Below are 19911 nucleotides of genomic sequence, written 5' to 3' on the forward strand. Positions count from 1 at the left end.
ACATTAGAAAATCCATCAACATCATCCACCACATCAACAAAAGGAAGGACAAAAACCAAATGATCACTTCCATAGATGCTGAAAAAGCATTTGACAAAATTCAAAACCCATTCATGATAAAAACTCTCACCAAAATGGGCATAGAGGGCAAGTACCTCAACATAATAAAGGCCATATATGACAAACCCTCAGTCAACATTACACTTAACAGAAGTTGAAAGCTTTTCCTTTAAGATCGGGAACAAGACAAGGATGTCCACTCTCTCCACTTCTATACAACATAGTTCTGGAGGTCTTGGCCACAGCAATCAGACAACACAAAGAAATAAAAGGCATCCGGATTGGCAAGGAAGAAGTCAAACTGTCCCTGTTTGCAGATGACATGATATTGTACATAAAAAACCCTAAAGAATCCACTCCAAAACTACTAAATCTGATATCTGAATTCAGCAGAGTTGCGGGATACAAAATTAATACACGGAAATCTGTGCATTCCTATACATTAATGATGAACTAGAAGAAAGAATTGAGGAAAACAATGCCATTCACAACAGCATCAAAAATAATAAAATACCTAGGAATAAATCTAACCAAGTAAGTGAAAGACCTATACTCTGAAAGCCACAAGATACTCATGAGAGAAATTAAAGAAGATACCAATAAATGGAAACACATCCTGTGCTCATGGATAGGAAGAATTAATATTGTCAAAAAGGCCATCCTGACTAAAGCAATCAACAGATTCAATGTAATCCCTATCAAAATACCAACAGCATTCTTCAATGAACTAGAACAAATAGTTCTAAATTTCATATGGAACCACAAAAGACCCTGAATAGCCAAAGCAATCCTGAGAAGGAAGAATGAAGTGGGGGGATTTAAGCTCCCTGACTTCAAGCTCTACTACAAAGCCGCAGTAATCAAGACAATTTGGTACAGGCACAAGAACAGACCTGTAGACCAGTGGAACAGAATAGAAAGCCCCAGATATAAACCCAAGCATATATGGTCAATTAATACATGATAAAGGAGCCATGGATATACAATGGGGAAATGACAGCCTCTTCAACAGCTGGTGTTGGCAAAACTGGACAGCTACATGTAAGAGAATGAAACTGGATCATTGTCTAACTCCATACACAAAAGTAAACTCAAAATGGATCAAAGACCTGAATGTAAGTCATGAAACTGTAAAACTCTTAGAAAAAAATATAGGAAAAAATCTCTTGGACATAAACATGAGCAACTTCTTCATGAACATATCTCCCCAGACAAGGGAAACAAAAGCAAAAATGAACAAGTGGGACTATATCAAACTAAAAAGCTTCTGTACAGCAATTGACACCATCAGTAGAACAAAAAGACATCCTACAGTATGGGAGAATATATTCATAAATGACGTATATGATAAGGAGTTGACATCCAAATTATATAAAGCACTCATGCACCTCAACAAATGAAAAGCAAGTAAGCCAATTAAAAAGTGGGTAGAGGAGCTGAACAGACAGTTCTCCAAAGAAGAAATTCAGATAGTCACAACAGACACATGAAAAGATGCTCCACATCACTTGTCATCAGAGAAATGCAAATTAAAACCACAGTGAGATATCACCTCACACCAGTTAGGATGGCCCTCATCCAAAAGACAAACAACAACAAATGTTGGCGAGGATGTAGAGAAAGGGGAACCCTCCTACACTGCTGGTGGGAATGTAAACTAGTTCAGCCATTGTGGAAAGCAGTATGGAGGTTCCTCAAAAGCTCAAAATAGAAATACCATTTGACCCAGGAATTCCACTCCTAGGAATTTACCCTAAGAATGCAGGAGCCCAGTTTCAAAAAGACATATGCACCCCTATGTTTATTGCAGCACTATTTACAATAGCCAAGAAATGGAAGCAACCTAAGTGTCCATCAGTAGAGGAATGGATAAAGAAGATGTGGTACATATACACAATGGAATATTATTCAGCCATAAGAAGAAAACAAATCCTACCATTTGCAACAACATGGATGGAGCTAGATGGTATTATGCTCAGTGAAATAAGCCAGGCTGAGAAAGACAAGTACCAGATGATTTCACTCATCTGTGGAGTATAAGAACAGAGAAAAAACTGAAGGAACAAAACAGCAGCAGACTCACAGAACCCAAGAATGGACTAACAGTTACCAAAGGGAAAGACACTGGGGAGGATGGGTGGGAAGGGAGGGATAAGGGGTAAAAAGGGGCATTATGATTAGCACACATAATGTAGCAGGTGGGTGGGGACATGGGAAAGGCAGTATAACACAGAGAAGACAAGTAATGATTCTATAGCATTCTTACTACACTGATGGACAGTGACTGAAATGGGGTATATGGGGGGAACTTGATAATAGGGGCAGTCTAGTAACCATAATGTTGTTCAAGTAATTGTACATTAACGATACCAAAATAAAAAAGAAAAGAAAAGAAAGTGAGTGAGAAATTTTGGGAAGTGTGGAGAAGTTGTATCTATTATAGTTGTCATCTAAGTAACATCCATGAGACTTGCGAGTCATGAGAGTACAGGTCTACTAGTTCAAAAGCAATTAGATTTGTTCTGTGGGTCCCAGCAGATGGAAGTTGTAGAGAGACAAATTACAGATGAAAATAAGGAAGCCATTGCTAATGGAGCTGTCAGAAAATAGAAGGAGCTATTTTGAAAGGTAGTGAGTTACTTGCTGCTGGAGTTGTTCAAGCAGTGGCTGGAAAACAATTGGTGGGAGTTGGGAATATTATAGAAAGGATTTAAGAATCAGATAGATGGTTGGAATGGAAGATCTTTAAAATTCCTTCCAACACTTCTGTGATTCTATAATATGAATAGAATGTCATCAGAAATTTCTCTAAGAGTCATGTATTTACATTTACCTATAGAAGATTCTCACATATGAAAAAACAATTTATCAGGTTGATCCTGGGTTGCCTGGAGGAAGTGAGAAGGCAGCCAAGAGCAAATTAATGGCAGAGAAGAGCACGTGTCCTGCTTTCTTCTCTCTTGATGGTATATGCTTGGGGGGTATAGACTCTCATGGCCTCTGCTTTGCAAAGATCACACAGAAGGAATAGGTTCTCTTCTAGAGGAAGAATTTTGCCTTTGGGTTAGTAAATATTTTGCACTTACCAAAAGCTAAGGAGGTCGTTTCTGAAACATTTGCTTAATTTGCTAATTTCAATTTGGGTGGCTGTTCTCTGATTTGTGAAGCAAAAAGAGATTGACCACAGTTTATAAGCCCAAAGGCTCATGTTCTTTTCCAACTCTTAGAGGTTCTCACAGCACAGGGCGGAACTATTAGGAGGGGAGGAACACTCTGGCATCCCACTCTATCTAAAGAAATGTACTTTTAGAAGAATGTTTGAAGAGCTAAAAATATTTCTGCCTTTGATATTAATTGGCCATTCTTTCAGGAGTAAAATAAAGTTTTTAAAAATGTATAAAATAGCACATAAACAACACTGAGCTTAATGTTTGTTTTTATAGTAAGATATTCTACATCACATATACTCTAGAACTATACTCCTTTATTTTTCTACTGCCTTCCTTTCTCCTTTAAATTTTAAATAGGAGCATCTTTTGACTTCAACTTCTACTCCTGCAAATTCTCTAATAACTTGCTTTGGCTTCTGTGCCAACCCATGCCCTTTACGCCTGGGCTTATTGTTGGAGCTTCCTAATTTTAAATGAAAAAATGGCAAAAATTTCAGTAACATAATTTTTCCGTTATGCCAAAGCATTAAACATTCACCTTTGCCTATGCCTCTTCATGATGGAAAGGCTAAGGATCTTGGCAAAGTTGTTAGAAAACAGTGATATCAGTTATTTCCGATGTTAAAAATGTACCTGCAATAATTTATAGATATTGTAATATCTGGAAAGTATTGTCATTTTTAGGATTCTTGTTAATGTAGAAGCATTTCTGTCCTGATAATTAATTGGAACCCCTTTCTGTTATTGTTTGGAGCACAGAGGGGCTGCTGAGATGGAGAGTCTCAAGACTGATACAGAAATGCTCTACCCTGAGATAATTGTAGAAGTGGGCAGAGTAACTTTTGGAGAAGAGAACGGGAAGAAGGTGACCAGCAGTCATTTGAAAAGAACTGAGAATTCTAAAATCATCCAAGCCACATGTGCACTGTTAAATTCTGGAGGGGGTGTGATCAAAGCGGAGATCCACGACAAAACCTACAGTTACTGCTGCCATGGGCTGGGACTGGGTCTGGAAACATCTTTTCAAAAGCTCCTTCCTTCGGGTTCACAGAGATACCTTGACTACATGCAGCAGGGGCACGATCTCCTGATATTTGTGAAGGCATGGAGCCCAGACGTTTTCAGCTTCCCCCTAAAGATTTGTAGCTTGCACTCCAATTTATATCAGAGAGCTGTGACTTCCACTATCAACCTGAGTGCCAGCAGTGCCCTGGAGCTTCTCAGAGAGAAGCGGTTTAGAGCCCAAAGAGGGAGATCGAGGGTGAAAGGGACACATCCTCAGAAAGTTCTTGACAGACACATTCAGGAAGAGGAAGATATGAGGATGTCTGCCTCAGAAATTTTTGAAAAGGACAGACTCATGTATAAGGAGAAACTCAACTTTACTGAGTCCACACATGTTGAGTTTAAAAGGTTTACCACCAGGAAGATTGTCCCTCGAATTAGGGAAGTGCTGCCTCACTATGTTTCTGCATTTGCCAACACCCAAGGGGGATACTTAATTATTGGGGTGGATGATAAGAGCAAAGAAGTGTTTGGATGTAAGACAGAAAAAGTGAACCCTGACTTATTTAAAAAAGAAATAGAAAACTGCATAGAAAAACTGCCTACATTCCACTTCTGCTGTGAGAAGCCAAAGGTGAATTTCACTACCAAAATCTTGAATGTGTACCAAAAAGATGTCCTGTATGGTTATGTCTGTGCGGTTCAAGTGGAGGCCTTTTGCTGCGTGGTATTCGCAGAAGCCCCAGATTCCTGGATCATGAGGGACAATTGTGTCACAAGGCTGACAGCAGAGTACTGGGTGGCCATGATGCTGGATGCACAGTCAGGTAAAGCCGAAGGGAAGGCATTATCCAGTTACCAGGGAGGAACCCCCTTCTCTGCCTTCTGTGGGTATTTGGTCAGATAATCCAGTTAAAGAACAGAAAGCCATTTTTGCTTACAAATATTCTTTTTCTAATAGCTTTACTTCCAAATACTCAAAATGTGAACTCCTTGAGATCAAGAAATGCTTGGGTTCTAGTCCATTTTAAGGAAGTTTAAATATCCATCAGCCGTGAATTAGTGTATGTTCCCTTTTATGCACTGTGAAAACCTGTTGAAAAAATTTTGCAGGATGATGTTCCTTGTCAAAACGTTCATCACCTCAAACCCAAAGACATGTACAGACTAAAAGTCAAGGGATGGAAAAACATATTTCAAGCAAACAACAGTGAGAAGAAAGCAGGGGTTGCAGTACTAATATCAGACAAAATAGACTTCAAAACAAAGAAAGTAACAAGAGATAAAGAAGGACACTACATAATGATAAAGGGCTCAGTCAAACAAGAGGATATAACCATTCTAAATATATATGCACCCAACACAGGAGCACCAGCATATGTGAAACAAATACTAACAGAACTAAAGGGGGATATAGACTGCAATGCATTCATTCTAGGAGACTTCAACACACCACTCACCCCAAAGGATAGATCCACTGGGCAGAAAATAAGTAAGGACACGGAAGCACTGAACAACACAGTAGAGCAGATGGACCTAATAGACATCTATAGAACTCTACATCCAAAAGCAGCGGGATATACATTCTTCTCAAGTGCACATGGAACATTCTCCAGAATAGACCACATACTAGGACACAAAAAGAGCCTCAGAAAATTCCAAAAGATTGAAATCCTACCAACCAACTTTTCAGACCACAAAGGCATAAAACTAGAAATAAACTGTACAAAGAAAGCAAAGAGGCCCACAAACACATGGAGGCTTAACAACACGCTCCTAAATAATCAATGGATCAATGACCAAATCAAAATGGAGATCCAGCAATATATGGAAACAAATGACAACAACAACACTAAGCCCCAACTTCTGTGGGACACAGCAAAAGCAGTCTTAAGAGGAAAGTATATAGCAATCCAAGCATATTTAAAAAAGGAAGAGCAATCCCAAATGAATGGTCTAATGTCACAATTATCGAAATTGGAAAAAGAAGAACAGATGAGGCCTAAGGTCAGCAGAAGGAGGGACATAATAAAGATCAGAGAAGAAATAAATAAAATTGAGAAGAATAAAACAATAGCAAAAATCAATGAAACCAAGAGCTGGTTCTTCGAGAAAATAAACAAAATAGATAAGCCTCTAGCCAGACTTATTAAGAAGAAAAGAGAGTCAACACAAATCAACAGTATCAGAAACGAGAAAGGAAAAATCACGACGGACCCCACGGAAATGCAAAGAATTATTGGAGAATACTATGAAAACCTATATGCTAACAAGCTGGGAAACCTAGGAGAAATGGACAACTTCCTAGAAAAATATAACCTTCCACGACTGACCCAGAAAGAAACAGAAAATCTAAACAGACCAATTACCAGCAACGAAATTGAAGAGGTAATCAAAAAACTACCAAAGAACAAAACCCCCGGGCCAGATGGATTTACCTCGGAATTTTATCAGACATACAGGGAAGACATAATACCCATTCTCTTTAAAGTTTTCCAAAAAATAGAGGAGGAGGGGATACTCCCAAACTCATTCTATGAAGCTAACATCACCCTAATACCAAAACCAGGCAAAGACCCCACCAAAAAAGAAAACTACAGACCAATATCCCTGATGAACGTAGATGCAAAAATACTCAACAAAATATTAGCAAACCGAATTCAAAAATACATCAAAAGGATCATACACTATGACCAAGTGGGATTCATTCCAGGGATGCAAGGATGGTACAACATTCGAAAGTCCATCAACATCATCCACCACATCAACAAAAAGAAAGACAAAAACCACATGATCATCTCCATAGATGCTGAAAAAGCATTTGACAAAGTTCAACATCCATTCATGTTAAAAACTCTCATCAAAATGGGAATAGAGGGCAAGTACCTCAACATAATAAAGGCCATCTATGATAAACCCACAGCCAACATTATATTGAACAGCGAGAAGCTGAAAGCATTTCCTCTGAGATTGGGAACTAGACAGGGATGCCCACTCTCTCCACTGTTATTTAACATAGTACTGGAGGTCCTTGCCACGGCAATCAGACAAAATAAAGAAATACAAGGAATCCAGATTGGTAAAGAAGAAGTTAAACTGTCACTATTTGCAGATGACATGATACTGTACATAAAAAACCCTAAAGACTCCACCCCAAAACTACTAGAACTGATATCGGAATACAGCAAAGTTGCAGGATACAAAATCAACACACAGAAATCTGTGGCTTTCCTATATACTAACAATGAACCAACAGAAAGAGAAATCAGGAAAACGACTCCATTCACAATTGCATCAAAAAAAATAAAATACCTAGGAATAAACCTAACCAAAGAAGTGAAAGACTTATACTCTGAAAACTACAAGTCACTCTTAAGAGAAATTAAAGGGGACACTAACAGATGGAAACTCATCCCATGCTCGTGGCTAGGAAGAATTAATATCGTCAAAATGGCCATCCTGCCCAAAGCAATATACAGATTTGATGCAATCCCTATGAAACTACCAGCAACATTCTTCAATGAACTGGAACAAATAATTCAAAAATTCATATGGAAACACCAAAGACCCCGAATAGCCAAAGCAATCCTGAGAAAGAAGAATAAAGTAGGGGGGATCTCACTCCCCAACTTCAAGCTCTACTATAAAGCCATAGTAATCAAGACAATTTGGTACTGGCACAAGAACAGAGCCACAGACCAATGGAACAGACTAGAGAATCCAGACATTAACCCAGACATATATGGTCAATTAATATTTGATAAAGGAGCCATGGACATACAATGGCGAAATGACAGTCTCTTCAACAGGTGGTGCTGGCAAAACTGGACAGCTACATGTAGGAGAATGAAACTGGACCATTGTCTAACCCCATATACAAAAGTAAACTCAAAATGGATCAAAGACCTGAATGTAAGCCATGAAACCATTAAACTCTTGGAAGAAAACATAGGCACAAACCTCTTAGACATAAACATGAGTGACCTCTTCTTGAACATATCTCCCTGGGCAAGGAAAACAACAGCAAAAATGAACAAGTGGGACTATATTAAGCTGAAAAGCTTCTGTACAGCAAAAGACACCATCAATAGAACAAGAAGGGTCCCTACAGTATGGGAGAATATATTTGAAAATGACACATCCGATAAAGGCTTGACGTCCAGAATATATAAGGAGCTCTCACGCCTCAACAAACAAAAAACAAATAACCCAATTAAAAAATGGGCAGAGGAACTGAACAGACAGTTCTCCAAAAAAGAAATACAGATGGCCAACAGACATATGAAAAGATGCTCCACATCGCTAATTATCAGAGAAATGCAAATTAAAACTACAATGAGGTATCACCTCACACCAGTAAGGATGGCTGCCATCCAAAAGACAAACAACAACAAATGTTGGCGAGGCTGTGGAGAAAGGGGAACCCTCCTACGCTGCTGGTGGGAATGTAAGTTAGTTCAACCATTGTGGAAAGCAGTATGGAGGTACATCAAAATGCTCAAAACAGACTTACCATTTGACCCAGGAATTCCACTCCTAGGAATTTACCCTAAGAACGCAGCAATCAAGTTTGAGAAAGACAGATGCACCCCTATGTTTATTGCAGCACTATTTACAATAGCCAAGAATTGGAAGCAACCTAAATGTCCATCAATAGATGAATGGATAAAGAAGATGTGGTACATATACACAATGGAATACTACTCAGCTATAAGAAAAGGGCAAATCCAATCATTTGCAACAACATGGATGGAGCTGGAGGGTATTATGCTCAGTGAAACAAGCCAAGCGGAGAAAGAGAAATACCAAATGATTTCACTTATCTGTGGAATATAAGAACAAAGGAAAAACTGAAGGAACAAAACAGCAGCAGAATCACAGAACTCAAGAATGGACTAACAGGTACCAAAGGGAAAGGGACTGGGGAGGATGGGTGGGTAGGGAGGGATAAGGGGGGGAGAAGTAAGGGGGTATTAAGATTAACATGCATGGGGGGGTAGGAGAAAAGGGAGGGCTGTACAACACAGAGAAGGCAAGTAGTGATTCTACAACATTTTGCTATGCTGATGGACAGTGACTGTAAAGGGGTTTATAGGGGAGACCGGGTATAGGGGAGAGCCTAGTAAACATAATATTCGTCATGTAAGTGTAGATTAGTGATAGCAAAAAAAAAAAAAAAAAAAAAAAAAAAGGGCAGTTCCTGTGTGGTAACCTCCAACGAGTTCTACACAAGGGTATAAAGGGCATATAAAAGTGTAGGCAAAGGGTCTGTTTGTGTTTATACAGAGGATCAAAGCCTAATTGGGCTACCCCGAAAATGAACTAAGATACGATATGAAAAAGAACTTCCAACATCTGCACTCTCTGGAAGACTCATGCCAGAAAATGATCATCAAAAAACCCCAACAAAGATCCACGCACTGCTACAGCTGTAGATGCACTCATCCCACCAGTTCCTGGAGTTGCCATGGGAATGAGGAAGGAGATATCTAAGCTGGCCTGTGCATACAGTAAAACAACAAAATTGGACTGGATCTATACTGTTGGAACTCAACCAAGAATTTGGAGAAGTGCAAATTGTAGCGCTCCAAAGTCTTACAACTACAAACTATTTACTGTTAAAAGAACATATGGCATGTGAACAGTCCCCAGGAATGGGTTGTTCTAATTTATCTGAATTCTCTCAGACTGTTCAAGTTCAGTTGGACAATATCCACCATATCATAGATAAGTTTTCACAAATGCCTAAGGTGCCTAACTGGTTTTCTTGGTTTCACTACAGATGGCTGGTAATTACAGATATGCTTTGGTTATGTAACTATACTCCTATTATGTTAATGTGTGTGTGCAATTTAAGTAGTAGCTTAAAACCTATACATGCTGAAGTTACTCTACAAGAAGATATATCAAAGAAATAATCAATCTTCCCATGTTTTCTTCCGCCTGCTACTTCTATAGCTTTTCTTCTTCCTTCCTAATTACAACCCTTAAATAGAATTCGTGCCTCATATCAAATTTACCGAGTATCATAATTCTTCCAAGTGGTAAAGACACCTCAAGACAAATGCTGGGCATAGAAGCCACAGGGCATAAATATGCAAAGAAGTAAAAAGCTAACTTTTTCAAACAATAAGGCTTCTCTCTCACTTACCAACTTCACATTTCCCTGTATGGCCCCGGAAGATGACTGGTTAGCCAGAGACGGGTAAGATTCCTCAAGGGAGGAACAACCTAAGACAGGCACAGTCGCAGGGGGGCCATCAGGTGAGAAATTGGGGATCAACAGAGGTGAGGCTTAGAACCTCACCCCCCCGTTCTGAGAGAAATCTTCTGCATACGTGGATGTTTTATTGCCCTGGTCTAGCTTGGATTAACACATAGTCTACAGGCACACACCTGATCATCTACATTTGCTCTCTTACAACACTAAACTATGTTTTCTACCTTTATCTTGTATCTACCTACCACTTCAGCATTTTATTAAAAATAATAATAATAAAGAGAGAAATGTGGTATCCACATATAAATCAAGTATAAAAATCAAATGTGTATTCATATTTGAACTGACTGTTTATAGTTCATAATGCATGAGCAAAACCGAAAGTTTCTGTGATGACTGCCCTTGTACTGTTCACTATGTAACTTATTCATTATGTAAGAATTTGTTCTACATGTAAAAACTTGTTTGTTATGCCTCAGAAGATTGGAGACTGACAAAAATTAGGCTTGGGGTGGAATAATGATTGTGCATTGAGCATTGACTCCCCTATACAGAATTTTATTGTCGTTAACAACCATTTGATCAATAAATATGAGAGATGCCCTCACAAAAAAAAAAAAGAAGGACAGACTTCCAATGGTAAAATAAATTAGTAACCGGGATGTAATGTATAGCATAAGGAATATAGTCAAGATATTGTAACAGCCTGGTAGGGTGATAGCTGGAACCTAGAATTATGTATATAAATGTTCTACCACTGTGTTGTACACTTGAAACTCATGTAATGTAATACTGTGTGTCAACTACCCTTCAATAAAAAATAATTATTAAAAAAAAAAAAAAAAAAAGTTCATCAAAAAGTTACACGCTAAAGATGATATTTTAGGGAAACACTGCTAACTAAGATTGACTCCACTAATTCTTTCAAGGGAAGCTTATTGACATATCCGAACTGTTTCAGTTAACGTTAGGAGCTAATACCTTCAACTACTGGGTGTGGGGAGCCACCAAGTGGGTGAAAATTAAAGAGAAAGGAGATTCTGGGCAGGGAAAAGTGGTGGGACGGAGGCAGGAGGGACTTTTTGTTTTCACTTCCCTTACAGTTTTGCTCAGAATCAGCTCTGGCGATTTCTGAACAATCCATGAAGGACTAAGAGGCTGAAGGAATCTTACCAGTTTCCCCTCATGGTCATTATGTTTCAAATTGGATAAAAGAAGCTTGTATCAAGACTTTAGTGATTTTATTGCATCATTCCTTCCTTGTCCTGAATGTGTTTGAGTTTATTTTCTCTCATACACACATACACACACACACACACACCCCAAACTAGAGATCCTGCCACTTTCTATCCTATCTAAATTGTTGGATGGGGATTTAAGACAATCATAACCATATGAAAAAAATACTGTGCTTAACTTTTTCTGATCCCCCAACAGAATGCCTTTTCCTCGTAGAGATGACTTGAAATGAGAATATTAGAGTTGGAAGGGAATGTAGGGATCATCGCCTCACCGTTGCATGAGAGAGAGGTGGAATGACTTGCCCCAGATGAGTCACACAGTGACTTAGAGATGCATGAACCTGCAGGAGTCCCCACACTTCTTTTCCTAACATGTGAACTGTTTGAGGCCTGAAAACTGTCTGAGTGGCTCAGGCACCATGCATATCACATATCAACAGGAGGAAGTTAAAAAAGTAAAAAGTTATTTTACTTTTTCTTTTCATTTGAAAGAACTTTCCATGTATTTGTTTAGCAACTTCCAGTTTGACCGCAGAATACAGCTTTCACCTGATTGCATCAGCTTCCTCTGCACTAAGAAGCTCACCATATCCTATAAAAGTCCTGGGATTTAAGAGGGCTCTACAACAACGTTTGTTTCCAGGTATTCCTTCATGATTGCACCTGAAGAGACTATTTGTTTTCTAAAATTAAGTTGGCAGGAGTTGGTAGCAATTAGTCCACGCCTTTCTCTATAGAGGAAGTCATATGTCGGACTTAGCAAAGAAAATGATCCTGACTCTTGTTTCCTTGTCATCATATCCGCACTACATTTTTATGTGCTTTGGGACTTCCAGTCACATACGGCTTTTGTTCTCCAAATCTGAGACACTTTAGGAGTTCTCCTAAATTCCTTACATCTATATCACAAGAGACCTGCCCCCTAGCTTTCTGATGCAGAAGGAGGTGAGCCACGGAGTCACCTGGACTCTTCATAAAGCACTTTCTCAACCTTGGCACTACTGACATTTGGATCAGATCATTCTTTGTTGAGGGGGGCTGCCCTGTGAATTGTTGGACATTTAGCAGCATTCCTGGCCTCTATCCACTAGATGTCAGTTGCACTTTTCCAGCTATGACAATCAAAAAATTCCAGACATGGCCAAATGTCCCCTGGGGAAAAAAATTGCCACAGGTTAAGAATCACTGTTCTACAGGAAAGTTCTTAGTTTCTCAAAAGTATCAGGCTCACACACACACACACACACACACACAAACCTTTAGCAGGAAGAAATACCTTCCTAGCAGCAGTGGACCATTTGGGGTTGAGCAGAGCGTGCTAGCAGGCTTTTCTGTGAAGACCCCTCCCTGTGGTCTTCCTCTGTTTGAAAACTGCCAGAAATGTGAACTGCATAACTTTGGCCTGTGAAGAGTGGTTGCTTTTTTTGTAGAAAAGGAAGTTCCATGGCTGGGCTCATTTCTTCCTATGATGTTGCAGGAATACTTATGATATGCTTTTGTAAATTTTAGTAACTTATGTCTATTTCTTACATTTTCAGTGACTCAAGAAGAGATACAATTTAAACCAGAATCCCTCTGTAAGAAGCTATTCTCAGATCATACAGGACTGAAGGAATTAATGAAGACACAGATATTTCCATGTTCTCAGGGGATTGTGATATTTTCTAGAAGCTGGGCTAGTGATGTTGGCTTAAGGAACCGGAGGGCTTGAATATGCCAAAGACACTGCTCATCAGTTAAAACAGAAACTGGGAACTGTTGGTGGTTACACAGGGAAAGTGTGTGTTATTCCAAGACTGCTGCACCTGCCCAGGCGCACAGTGTAGACCTGGAGAGATCCCTGTGCACTACCCCGAATCCTACAGGCTAGCCAATGAGGATGAAATGGAAGACTTGTTGCAGGCCCTTATCGTGGTCTCTCTGTGCTCTAGATCTCTTCTGAGTGACTGGTTGGGCTGTGAGTTTTTCAATTTGCTCATAGCGGAGCAGTGTGAATTGCTCTCAGAGAGCCTTCACGAGACACGAGAATTGTTCATCCACTGCTTTCCGGGAACATAGCCATTAAGATCATGGAGAAAATTAAGAATTTGTTTCATTGCAAACCAAAAGAGATCCTCTATGTTTGTGAAAGTGACTTCTTAAGGGATTATGTAACGTGTTTCAGTAACTAAACACAATAAATGTATTTAGTCAGTGTTTTCCATAATATCACAAAAGTAATTTATGTTTTTTGTTTAAGGTTTTGCTGTGTAAATGCAAGAGCCCCAACTACATACACATTTCCAAGTGATCAGGTAGTTGAGCTACAAATGGGTCCTGTGGAATGTTCAGACTTAACCCTCTCATTACAAAATTTGCCAAACATGCCAGCTTTAAATTTATGTAACTAGAAACATTTTTTTCCCACAATATGTGACCTTAAAATTAGGAAAGGTAGAAATAAGTCTACCTTGCTTTAAAGATACTTTTTGCTTGATATTTAATGCTTGAAAATCATGGGGTATTTCAGTTAATTTGACATTGTACCTAACAGAAACTTGAATTTAATACCATTTGATTTTGTTTATAAAGATTTTCATTTGTTTGACTTGTTCTCAATCAATAATTTCAGGAAAGTATGCAAATTTGCTTCTGAAATTGTATACAAAACTATGTAATTTTATGATTCTAGGTTATTATGCAATGTAGAAAATGAGGGCAAATTCATTTAAATTTTTGGTTTGGTTTACTTAATTATTTAACAAATTTTTTTGAGCAACATTTATGTGCTAGGTTCTGTATACATTTAGTATTAGAGGCAGAAAGCATATTGAAGACCTGGCCATAAAACTGAATAAAGGAGACAAAGAAAAACTAAGCAAACTCAATGTTGTGTAATTAGTATGATAATAAAGAAACACTTTTCTTAACTTAGGCTGGAGGTTGGTCAGCAAACACTTCCCAGTGAAGGAGATCCTTAGGCACGCTCTTAACAAGTCAGTAGAAGTAGCTAAGATGAAGGCAAAGGGTTCAGTAAGTAGAAAGGTATGGAGACACCAGAGAATCAGAACAGCAGGTCTGAATGGAGCAGGGAGCGATGTGGGTATGTGGCAGTGATAAAGTTGGAAAGGAGGCAGATGCCAATTATGGAGCATCTTGTAACTGTGCTAAGAGCTACGTTCTGTATTATGCTTTATAGGTAAGTTTTTAAACTTCTTAGTCAAAAGGTAAATTCAATCCAGCAAGTATCTATTGAATCCCTAATGTGAGGGAGATACAGAGATGGCTAAGAATCATCAGTGCTTTTCTTCAAGAAGTCTACACTGTCCAAGCTGGAAGAGAAAAACATGACTAGTTATGATTCAAGATGTAGGAACTGCACACGTGAAATCAGGAAATCTGTAGTAATGACTGATACTATTTGGATCCAAATTAGAGGAGGCAAGAAATAACCAAATTGTTGTTATCTAAAAAAGCAAAATACAAACACACACACATATTATGCTCTCACTCATGCACATATTTCTTTAAACAAACTTGGTTATTTCTTGCCTCCTCTCATTTATTCCTCCTCCTCTGATATGCTAAAGCATACCATAAAGGGATATTGAACTAAGTAAGCAGAGTAGTAGCTCCTGAGAGACCTAGCCTGTAGATGTGTTACCCTACTCGACATGCCATAGAACTCGGCAACCTCTTGATGTTTTCCTTACCAAAATCTAAAGATGCTTCCAGTTTTGTACCACAAGTAAGTGGGGGAAATGGGATTTGCTTTAGAGGAATTTGTATTAGCCTATACCTCTTTTGCATATAAAGACTGTGATATGCCTCTAGACGACTGTTCTCTAGTTCTAACTAGGATAGCAAGTAAAGAAACAGTATTAACAAGTGTACATTAGTTTAGAGATTTCCTTTAGATGTAAGGAGCTTGTCTTCAGGGACTGTCAATCAGCAGAAATGGATTATGAATAGAAATAATAAAATCTCCTACCTGGGTTCATTAAAAAAATTTCACATGCTGATTTAACTAGATAACCCCACAGAATGGGGTTTAGAACTATGTGTTCTGTCTGTCAGGTATCTTGTAAGTAGAGCAGTTGTGTAGTATTCAGGACATTACTGATCAACGAATCAGCCTCCATATAAGAACTGCCTCTGATTTCAATCCAGAGAGTAATGAATACACAGTATTCCCTTTGTTTATATGTCTGAGATCCCACTCTCCCTTTCGTCCTTGCAGTTAACAAACCACCTGTCTGGCTGTGACCTGGAAAACCTTCATGCAAGGGGAGTTCCTAAGGATTAAATACGTAGTAATGGATGAGATTGAGAATTTCTGCAGTTCATATGGAGACTGGTACATGAAGGCTCAGAGCATCACCCATCCAAAGGTGAGGGGGAGTAGAAATGAAAACCTTCACCACGGGATCCTCTGGATTTTTCTGGATCCTTTCCAAATCCATCATGCAGATATCACTGGCCTTCCCCCTCCATCTGCTCAGTTTCCTCAAAAAATAATCACCAGCGAGATCCACTGTGCTCTGGAAATAGCAATGGACATGAAAGAAGAAATGAAGAGGATCAAAGAGGATCCTCCCTCCAGCATGTCTCCAGACACATTGGCATTGTTCAGGGAAGCTGCCTACGAGGAAGCAATGTGTGCCCAGGCTCTGCCCGGGGTGTATGAGACAGAGACTAACCTGACTACAGAACAAATTGTGAAACACGTGCAGAAAGATGTCACAACCTGTTCCAATGTGGCTATCTGCCCAAAGACATCCCAATTCTGTGCAAGAAAGGGGAAGACAGAGGAAGCTATGAGCTTGAATTGCTAAAAGCAATGGAATTTCAGACCCATGGAGCAACAAAGGTTGTGCTCAGCCAGGCCTCTGGTGTTTCAGGCAGTCACATCTTCTTAGACAGCATTCAGCAATTTTCAGGCCTGGAGAGGAATATTGTGTCTGGGCTTAGTCCAGAAAGTGCCCTGTCAGAGGAAGTTCATGGGCTCTGCTTTGCCTCAAGAGCCATTATACACCTCTACCTGCTTTATGAAAAGAGGGCAATTTTCTGAAAATGATTTCAAACAGTACAGGTAGCCAGGAAGAGCAGAGTTCCTTCTCCCAGGCAGGTGGCAGCTGCTCCTTTTCATGTCTCAAATGTCAAATGTCTCTTGAGACTGACCCTCCACTGTTTGCACTGTCACTGTCCTTTCTCCAATCCACTTCACCTCCACCCTGTACACCGTTCCCCTGCCACTAGTTTTCCTAGTCCAATCTGTCTTTCACCTTGTCAACCACAGAGGTTCTCCTCAGAGAAGTGATTTTGTGATGTCCCCTGTTCAGTGAGTTCCTGCAGTCTTCAGACCAAACCAATTTTCAAGGCTTTCCTTGACTTACTCTCCTAATGCATCTTTTATTATATCTCCATCTCCCAATGTTTCTAATGCAAGCCAGCCTTGCTAGCCTATTTTGGGGGCGGGAGGTAGGTTTTCCTCCAGGCTACTTACTTTGACAAGGTGTCTCAAGGGCAGCACCTTTGTTGGCATGTCCTTCTGCCTATAGGCCTCAAGCTGTACAAGCCCAGAACTGATTTCCTCTTTGCACCAAGTCTGGATCAGTCTCTTAAGGATGGCTTTATGCTAATTAAACATACAAAAAACAGTGCATGAATGAAAATGCCACTCTGTCAATTGATAGTGAGGACTGTAGTAATAAGCGGGCCAGCTGCTTTTGCTAATCTGTACACTAAATAATAACATACAAAAGCAAATTACAGAAGGAGCCAAGATGGCAGCATGAGTAGGGCAGCGGAAATCTCCCCCCACAACCATATATATTTTTTGAAAATACAACAAATACAACTATTCCTAAAAGAGAGACCAGAGGATACAGTACAACAGTCAGGCTACCTCTACATCTGTGAGAACTCAGCATCTCACGAAGGGGGTAAGATACAAGCCACGGCCTGGGGGGACCCGAGCACCCCTCACCCCAGCTCCCTGGTGGGAGGAAAGGAGTCAGAGTGGGGAGGGAGTGGAAGCCCAGGGCTGCTAAATAACCAGCCCTGGTGATCCGCACTGGGAGCGCAGACACACACTGCATGGTGTGCTGGATATTAGGGAAATGGAAAAGTAAAATCTGTGAGCAGGTCCCCACAGCTGGCTCCCCTGAGACAAAAGAAAAGCGAGTGCTTTTTGAAAGTCTTAAAGGGACAGGGGCCTCGCAGCTCAATGGAATGGTCCTGGCACACTCAGCCCAACAGGTAGGGAATTCTGAGGAGCTTTGGGCGCCCCAGCCCCCTGGGAGGCAGCGCAGCTCTGAAGCCCCTCATGGTGATAAGCAGCCTGCCATTCATTCCCCCTCCAGCATGGCCCTGCCACAGTGGCCGAGCAGCCTGAGAGCAGCCGTGCCCACAGCAGCCGCCCAGAGTCTCCTCCTGCCATGCAGCCGCCTGGGCCAGACCCAGAGGCTGCCACCGGTGTGCAGCTGCCCGGCACAGGCAGAGAAGCTGGAGCAGGGTACGAAGGCGCGCACTTCTTGCAGGAGAGCACACCTGGCATGCCTACCTCTCCCCACAGGGCTCTGGGCTGCCCCGCCCACGGTGGCTCAGGGGATTAACCTGGACACTGCTCCTGGAGGGCAGGTGACCAGCACAGGCAGCAGAGGAGGGGCAGGGTGACCAGCAAGCAGGAAGGGATTGTTCTCTCAGCTGACACACATGCCACCTGCCTACGACGACCTCTATCGCCATGAAAAGGCAGAAGAATTTGGTCCAGTCCAGAATTACCAAGACAACCCCCGAGAGAGGACCTGGGGAGATAGATATAACCAATCTTCCTGAAGAATAATTCAAAATAAAGGTCATAACCATGCTGATGGACCTACAGAGAAATATGCAAGAGCTAAAGGAACAAGTTAGGAGGGAGAATACAGAAATAAAACAATCTATGGAAGGACTTAAGAGCAGACCAGATGAGGTGCAAGAGACCATTAATGGAATAGAAATCAGAGAACAGGAATACAGAGAAGCTGAGGCAGAGAGAGATAAAAGGATTTCCAGGAATGAAAGAATATTAAGAGAACTGTGTGACCAATCCAAACGGAACAATATTCACATTATAGGGGTACCAGGAGAATAAGAGAGAGAAAAAGGGGTAGAAAGTGTCTTTGAAGAAATAATTGCTGAAAAGTTCCCCAAACTGGGGGAGAAAATAGTCTCTCAGACCATGGAAGCACACAGAACTCCCAACACAAGGGACCCAAGGAGGACAACACCAAGACACATAATAATTAAAATGGCAAAGATCAAGGACAAAGGCAGAATATTAAAGGCAGCCAGAGACAGAAAAAAAGGTCACCTACAAAGAAAAACCCATCAGGCTATCATCACACTTCTCAACAGAAACCTTACAAGCCAGAAGAGAATGGCATGATGTATTTAATGCAATGAAACAGAAGTGCCTTGAACCAAGAATACTGTATCCAGCACAATTATCATTTAAATATGAAGGAGGGATTAAACAATGCCCAGACAAGCAAAAGTTGAGGGAATTTGCCTCCCACAAACCACCTCTACAAGATATTTTAAAAGGACTGTTCTAGATGGGAGCACTCCAAGGCTAAATAGATGTCACCAGAGAAAATAAAATCACACCAAAGAAAGCAGACCAACCAAATACTAACTAAAGGCAAAAAAATAAAATCAACTGTTCACAAAAGCAGTCAAAAGGAAACAGAAAAGAGTACAGAATAAGACACCTAACATATAAAGAATGTAGGAGGAGGAATAAGAAGGGAGAGAAATAAAGAATCATCAGACTGTGTTTATAATAGCTTAATAAGTGAGTTAAGTTGCACGGTTAGATAGTGAAGAAGCTACTCTTGAACCTTTGGTAATCACGAATCTAAAGCCCGCAATGGCAATAAGTACATATCTTTCAATAATCGCCCTAAATGTAAATGGACTGAATGCACCAATCAAAAGACACAGAGTAATAGAATGGATAAAAACGCAAGACCCATCTATATACAAGAGACTCACCTCAAACCCAAACACATGCACAGACTAAAAGTCAAGGGATGGAAAAAGATATTTCATGCAAACAATAGGGAGAAGAAAGCAGGTGTTGCAGTACTTGTATCAGACAAAATAGACTTCAAAACAAAGAAAGTAACAAGAGATAAAGAAAGACATTACATAATGATAAAGGGGTCAGTCCAACAAGAGGATGTAACCA

The 19911-nt window shown here is 40.2% G+C and overlaps 1 pseudogene; it reads left to right on the plus strand.

Annotated features, from left to right (window-relative positions):
- Positions 1–3817: 3817 nt before the first annotated feature.
- On the plus strand, positions 3818–16746 carry LOC118914694 (protein SLFN14-like; annotated as a pseudogene).
- The last annotated feature ends 3165 nt before the right edge of the window (positions 16747–19911 follow it).

Source organism: Manis pentadactyla, chromosome 4 (genome assembly GCF_030020395.1).
Source record: "Manis pentadactyla isolate mManPen7 chromosome 4, mManPen7.hap1, whole genome shotgun sequence".
Taxonomy (NCBI): Eukaryota; Metazoa; Chordata; class Mammalia; order Pholidota; family Manidae; genus Manis; species Manis pentadactyla.